This window comes from Helianthus annuus, chromosome 12, assembly GCF_002127325.2.
Source record: "Helianthus annuus cultivar XRQ/B chromosome 12, HanXRQr2.0-SUNRISE, whole genome shotgun sequence".
NCBI classification, from domain to species: Eukaryota; Viridiplantae; Streptophyta; class Magnoliopsida; order Asterales; family Asteraceae; genus Helianthus; species Helianthus annuus.
The window spans coordinates 91,063,946-91,072,087 of NC_035444.2; the positions used below are offsets into that span (position 1 = coordinate 91,063,946).

General features: G+C 42.2%; 1 non-coding gene across 1 annotated transcript; it reads left to right on the top strand.

Annotated features, from left to right (window-relative positions):
- The first annotated feature begins 333 nt into the window (after positions 1–333).
- LOC118485156 lies at positions 334–440 on the top strand. The gene has a single exon (XR_004875461.1). It is a non-coding gene; the product is annotated as a small nucleolar RNA R71 (small nucleolar RNA).
- Positions 441–8,142: the final 7,702 nt, after the last annotated feature.

Genomic DNA, 8,142 nt, shown 5'->3' on the forward strand with positions numbered 1-8,142 from the left:
ATACAACTCCAATTTTAATGTGGCCCACCACACCCTTCACAAGCCATGACCGAGACTGTTTTTGTCATTTCCAATTTTTTTATTTTTGAAGAAAGGGCCTCGATTTGGGCTTGTAAAGAAGTGCTTTCATCAACCTTATGGGCGCCCGGGGCAATAGATTTATTACCTCGGGGGGTGTGCCACTGAAAATTGGTTTGAGCAATTTCCTCAATTTGGTTATATATTTCATGCGGGCGACGATTACCTAAAAGTCCCCCGGAGCTAGAGTCAAGTGTCTTCCTTGTGTGTGGAAACAACCCATTATAGAAAGTGGATACTTGTTGCCATATCGCAAGGCCATGATGTGGACACTTTCATAATAGTTCCTTGAACCTTTCCCAAGTTTCATATAAGGATTCCCCGTCCTCTTGTGAATATGTATTAATTTCAGTCATTAATTTAGCCGTTTTAGCGGGAGGGAAATACTTATATAGAAATTTTTGGGCTAGTTCATCCCAGGTGTTTACCGATCCAGCTGGGAGGGCGTTAAGCCAAGCTTTTGCTCGGTCTTTTAGTGAGAAAGGAAACATTCGAAGGCGGATGGCGTCATTTGATGCTCCATTGATCCGAAAGGTATCACATATTTCTAAGAAATTAGTAATATGTAGATGGGGATCCTCGTCCGCAAGCCCATGGAAGGTTGCGGAGTTTTGAAGCATTTGTATCAAATGCGGCCAAAGTTCGAAGTTATTGGCTTCAACATTCGGTGCATTGATAGCGGCGCCAAGGTTACCTACGGTGGGTCGTAGATAATCCATGAGAGTACGTTGGTCCGCCATTGTAGGAGGATTCCCCGAAACTTTCTCTTGGTGTTTGGTTTTTGTCTTTTTCTGAGAAAGCGTTCGGGTTCTTCTAGAGGTTCTTTTATGTCCTTATTAGAACTGGAGCTCATATACTGTGTAGGATGGCGCCTGGTTCCAAGTCCTGCAATAAAAACATAAAAGAATGCTGGTCAGAAGGTTCACCACGGCCCCGTGCTCAGTGAACACGGCCCGTGGTCGGAGTTACAGTGATTGTTTTCCAGATCCCAGTTACTGGAGAGTTGGACACGGCCCCGTGTTGCTCCGACACGACCCCGTGGTCAGCCGTCTGTAACCTGGAAAACTAAAAACTGCCAGTAACAACGCTGGGCACGGCCCGTGTCCGACCAGGCACGGCCCGTGCTGAGCTCTACAGAAGCTGAAAAACTAAGAAAAATCCTAATAATTAAAAAGAAAAATAAAAATATGATTAAGCCGTTGATTCCTAACTTTCTTAAAATCCTTGTGTCCCCGGCAACGGCGCCAAAAACTTGATGTGCGTGTAGTGTAATATATTTTTGATGTATATTTTAAGCCCTTTTTACACTTTTAGCCAAGTTTTAAATTTATAAAACATGATATTTACCAACACTAAACACACATATGGGCAAGTGCACCCATCGTGGACGTAGTATAGTGTTGGTAAGATACCGAGGTCGTCCAAGGACACAAGAGCTTTTAGTACCGGTTTATCCTCAACGTCTAATCAAAATAAAATGTTAGGAAAGGTTTTTAAACTAAGAAAATAAAAACTAACTAAATGCTGAAAAATAAAATAAAAATAAAAACAGATAGACAAGATGAATCACTTGGATCCGATTCGTGTATTAGTATAACCTTTGATTATTTTCGCACTTTTGCACTTGTTTAAGAGATTATCTTAGTTATTGTAGTAGGCCCCTCTTTTGAAGGCGACGTTACCCTCAACCCAGTAGTTTGAGTCACCAAGGATACAATCCTAAAGGGTTGGATTATTGGAAGATAATGAATTAAGTTATTAATGCAAATTATGGTAGGCCCCGCTTTTGGCTGTGACGTTACCCTCGACTAAGTAGTCTGAGTCAGCAGGGATACAGTCCTAAATAGCCGGGTTATAGTATTAATAGTAGTTAACTTATGAGGGGGTCAAAGAGCTTGGATCCCCGCCATCCAATACCTATGGGCATTGAAGGAGATCCTGCTAAATTTGACCCAGGTCCCTTGCAGGACCTCTAAACGCTGAACAAGGGCAAGACCCTTACCAAACCGTTCCCTTAACCCCCGACCAGGTAGCCAACATACCTCCATATAGACCGTGGAAATATGAATGGTGAAAATCTTTTATTTTATATAGACAGTAAAATAACGCCAAGATACCACGGACAAACGATAAGGAAAGACCACCTTCAACATAAGCAACTAGTTATTAAAGTCATTAATACAAAACCAAATAAAAAGTACAAAAGATTAAAAATAAAAAGTATTATACTAAACACTTGTCTTCACCAAGTGATGTAAGAGACTTAGGAAAACATGGCCTTGATTGTCAAGAACTCTTACGATCAATCTTGGATCCCGAGACGACTCACACACTCTATGATGGACAATGGATGATGGTGGTGGATGATGGTGGTGTGATGGTGGTGGGTGGTGGATGAAGTGTGAGAGAGGTGGTGTGCCAAGGGATGAGTTGCAATGAAACCAAGCACTCCTATTTATAGGCTGAACAGAAGGCTGGGCACGGCCCCGTGTCCGCTGGACACGCCCCCGTGCCTGTCTGACACTCTCTCTCTTCATTAATTGTAATTTGCAATTACAATTAATGCGCCTGCTGTACTTTCGCCACGCCCCCGTCTCCGCTGGACACGGCCCCGTGGTGGGCAATAGAAGCTTCTATAGGTTTGTCTTTTCTGCTGCTTCGTGGGCACGGCCCCGTGCTGGCTGAGCACGGGGCGTGATCAGTCTTCTACCTTCTCTATTTTGCTTGGGAGGATCCCGTTTAGGGGTCGGGCAATCCACTTGTGTTCCTTTTCTTGTATTTATGTTAGATTTAGCTGTCTTTTTGCTTCTTTTGTGAATTTGAACTCATTTAATCCTGAAAATACAAAAGGAAGACAAAAGCACTCTTTTTCCAACATTAGTACTTAGAAAGGGTTAGTTTTATGCCTTATTTGATGTATTTTATATGTTGCATTTTACACACATCAGACAAGAAGTACAAAACAGAGGATGCTGGCACAAAGAAATTTGTGGTAGCCCGTTTCTTGGACTACAAAACGGTTGATAATAAGACTGTTATGAACCAAGTCCAATAGTTGCAGATTATACTTCATGACATCCACGCTGAGGGCATGGTACTTAGCGAGACATCTCAAGTGGCAGCCATGATCTAGAAATTGCCTCCTTCGTGGGTAGAGTTCAAAAACTACCTAAAGCACAAGCGAAAGGAAATGACGATTGAGGAACTTGTCGTCCGTCTTCGTATAGAAGAGGACAACAGGGTGGCCCAAAAAGGCACCATTTTGCAAGCTTCGGCTAAGGCAAACATGGTGGAAGTTGGGGAGTCCTTAAAGGGCAATAAGGGCAAACGGGGTAAGAAGGACAACAAAGGAAAAGCAAAGGTTAACAACCTTGGACCAAAAAGGGGGGCTGTGAAAAAAGAAGCTTGAGCCTTTCCAAGGTACTTGTTACAACTGTAATGAGACGGGGCACCGTGCTAACCAATGCAAGAAACCTAAGCCTGAGCGTGCGCACATGGTTGATGAAGATGGTATGCCTCTGATTGCAATGATAACCGAGGAAACGGCTATGATTGAAGAAGTCAACGCGATGGGTGAAAACCCAAAAGGATGGTTCGTTGACACGGGTGCAACCCGCCATGTTTGTGGAGACAAGGCTCTTTTCTCTACATTCAAGGAAGCGTCGGGTGAAGAAAGGCTTTATATGGGAAATAAAGCTACCGCAAGCATCAAAGGGGAAGGCACTGGCATCATGAAGATGACGTCTGGCAAGGAGCATACTTTGACCAATGTGCTTTATGTCCCAGAGATATGGAAGAATCCCGTGTCGGGATGGATGCTCAACAAGTTTGGATTTCGTCTAGTGTTTGAATCAGACAACTTTGTTCTTTCTAGACGTGGAATGTTTGTTGGAAAGGGCTATGCCCTTATTGGTATGTTTAAAATGAATGTGATGGTTGTAAACCAAAACACAAGTATGAATGAAATTTCTACTTCTACTTACATGATTGAGTCTTCTAATGTTTGGCATGGTAGACTAGCACATGTAAATTTTAATTCATTACGACGTTTAATTAAAATAAATTCCAACATTCCATATTGAGTCCGATCACAAATGCGAGACATGTGTTGAATCCAAACTAACGCGATCATCGTTTAAATCGGTTGAATGAATAACCGAACCCCTTAATTTAATTCATACCGATGTGTGTGATTAAAAAGCGGTTCCCATGCGTGGAGGAAATAAGTACTTCATCACGTTTATTGATGATTGTACTAAATATTACAATGTGTAAATTACTTAAAAGTAAAGACGAAGCAATAGAAAAGTTTATCTTGTACAAAAATGAAGTTGAGAATCAACTTAAAAAGAAGATAAAGCTGTGAGAAGCGATCGAGGAGGTGAATATGTTGCACCTTTTGCAAATTTATGCGCAAAAGGTGGCATTATACATGAGTGTACACCTCTTTATTCTCCACAAACAAATGGCGTGGCAGAACGAAAGAACCGCACATTGAAAGAAATGATGAACGCCATGTTGATAAGCTCGGGAGTGAACCGATAAATGTAGGGGGGACGCCATTCTCTCAGCAAACCATCTTTTGAACAAGATACCTTTGAAAAATAGGGACAAACTCCATATGAGTTATGGAGAAAAAGAATCCTTCATACAAATACTTGAAAGTGTGGGGGTGCCTAGCAAAGATGATTGTACCACCTCCTAAGGATCTTAGGATAGGACCCAAAACTGTTGATTGCATTTTCATAGGATATGCACATCAAAGTAGTGCACATCGTTTTCTTGTATATGAGTCCAAGAATCCTGATGTACACAAACACACTATCATGGAAGCAAATCCTAACATTGTCTCATATTTTGAAAATGTGTATCCTATGTTAGGACAAACACATGCGACTTCATCAACAACGGCTGATGAAGCAGGTCCAAGTTCATATACATGGGTAGATGAAGCAGGTCCAGGTTCATCTACATGGGTAGATGAAAGAAATGAACGACCTGAGGTCGAGGAGGGTGAGCTTAGACGAAGTAAACGAAAAAGGGTTGAAAAATCCTTTGGTCCAGACTTCATGAGCTATATGGTTGAGGGTGAGCCCAATACCTACCGCGAAGCGGTTACCTCCACAGAAGGACCTTAATGGCAAGGAGCAATTAAGAATGAAATTAATTCTGTATTGCAAAATCCTACTCGGGAGTTAGTAGATCTTCCACCTGGTTGTAAACCACTTGGATATCGTCGGATATTCAAAATGAAGATGAAAGCCGACGGAAGTTTTGATAAATACAAGGCAAGGTTAGTAATCAAAGGATTTAGAGAAAAGGAAGGTCTAGACTACTTTGATACTTACTCGCCTAAGACGCGAATAACCTCTATACGATTGGTTCTTGCAATTGCGGCTCTAAGAAATTTGGAAGTTCACGAAATGGATGTAAAGACCGCATTTCTAAATGGCGATTTAGAAGAAGAAATTTACATGGAACAACCTGAGGGTTTTTCCACCCCAGGAAACGAGGGCAAAGTATGTAAAATGGTCAAGTCTTTGTATGGCTTGAAGCAAGCTCCAAAAAAATGGCACCAAAAGTTTGATCATGTCATGATTGACAATGGTTTCAAAATAATTGAGTGCGACAAGTGTGTCTATATTAAAGACACACCCAGGGGTTATGTGATTTTATGTCTATATGTAGACGATATACTTATCATTAGGAGTGATGATAACATGATCAACTCAACGAAAGATATGTTGAAAGCGAGGTTTGACATGAAAGACATGGGTCTCGCGGATGTGATTCTTGGAGTAAAAATCACTAGAACCCAAAATGGTCTTGTGTTGACTCAATCTCACTACGTGACAAGATCCTTGGGAAATTCAATTCGGATGATACGAGTATAGCTCGCACTCCAATTGGTAATACCCAACGCCTAAGGAAGAATAGAGGCGAGAGTGTTGCTCAGTTAGAATACTCAAGGATCATTGGTAGTCTCGTGTATCTAATGACATGTACAAGACCCGACTTAGTATATGCTGTGAGCAGGCTAAGTAGATACACCAGTAATCCGAGCACGGAACATTGGAAAGCTATCACGAGGGTGCTCAGATACATAGGATACACAAGAGACTATGGATTGCGTTATACCCGTGAGCCAGCAGCGATCGAAGGATACACTGACGCGAACTGGACATCGGATATAAAAGATCATAGATCGACAAGTGGATATGTGTTTACACTTGCGGGAGCAGCTATAGCTTGGAAGTCTTCCAAGCAAACGGTTATAGCTAGATCCACGATGGAATCCGAATGCGTCGCTTTAGATAAAAGCGAGGAAGAGGCGGAGTGACTACGTCAATTTGTGGAAGATATTCGAAGATGGCCAAAGCCGTTGACGGCGATCTGCATACATTGTGACAATCAATCTGCGCTTGTTAGAGCACATAGCGCGATGTACAATGGCAGATCAAGGCACATTCGACGTAGACACAACATGGTACGACAACTTATCTCAACGGGTGTTATCTTAGTTGACTATGTTAGGTCAAGGGAGAACATTGCACCCCCGTTAACAAAAGGCTTAAGCGAAGATAAGGTGTATAAATCGTCAAGAGGAATGGGACTAAATCCCATAGAAGAAGGGAATATGAGGGAAACCTATCCTAGTTGACTGGAGATCCCAAGATCTAGGTTCAATAGGCAAACTTAATCATAAACCCAAAGGGAGTCACTATGGGGGGTGCCCCAAAATTAATAAAGGGAGTTGTATGCTTCCTAGTCCATTCCAATCAGTGACATGAAGGAAAGGTTAAGCATGTTGAGGTTAAGGATTTTGAGGAAATCCAAAATTAACCATTATGCTTCTAATGATTAAGAGGAATTACCTGTCACACCCCCAAAATCCACCCGCGGAGTACCACCGCTTGGAGGCGTGACATGACCAGGATCAAGCCACCAATCATATTGAACATGTAATTAAATAGTAAAAGTTATCCATCAATACGAAAGGTATTTGTCAACACCCACGTAAGTAAATGTAGCGGAAGCATAATGTATAAACCCAAACATAATGTTAATGTATGAAAAGTAATAAGTGTTTATTCACGATCCAAATCCCACAACGACCTGCTCCTCCGTGTGCAAGCTCCATAAGTACCTAAGGTCCTGCAAGGCATGCAGCAGAGAGTCAACAACTAGTTGAGCGAGTTCACAGAAAGTAAATGCGTAAAAGGTAAGTTCATGAGTATCAGGTGGCTCTACTGGGCCGATATAGGTTTCTATTGGTGGGGGCTTCCCATGTTATTTATCCACTAGACTATGCGTTACCATAAGTGTTCTACATATCCCGAGAACAGTAATACGTACAATTTACGTAGGATTTACGTAAGTATCCTTCACAACCGAGGATAGGGGTACGTGGGGGTTTACGTAGGTTTTACGTAAGTGCCTGACACAACCGAGGCAGTAGTGAGTATCCGTTCACGTAGGTTTTACGTGAGTGTCCTTCGCAACCTGAGGACAGTGAGTAACTTAGGTATACGTAGGTTTTACGTATGTATCCTGCACAACCGAGGACGATGGTATGGTAGTCTAGTAATGGTATCCGTATGAATCTATTCAACCTTATCCTTTCAATCCCATTCCCAACACCCCGGGAATCCCATGCCTTGGTAAGAGTGTGAACTCACCTTGGGTTGCTCGGCAGATACACAGAGAAGTTAAATCAAGCTATTTGGTGGTCAACCACGTCCTACCATGGTTACCATATAAGTTAGGTTCGTATTCAAGTCGTGCACGTACGTTTTCTACACATATTCCATCTAGTTGCATACAAGTATTGATCATGGCATACACGAAAAATCATGGCAGTCCATCAATAGCAAAGTCACGTAAATGAATCCATGTGTCCGGCCCAAATCAGTTGGGCTTGTTACAGTGAAAGTCCAATAAGATGTGCAAGTGTTCACGGTCTCGAGTCGAGACTAAGCTATCTCGAGTCGAGACTAGGTGGTCTCTAGTTGTGCTGGTTTTGAAGTCTCGAGTCGCAACAGAGATGGTCTCGAGTTGTTATGT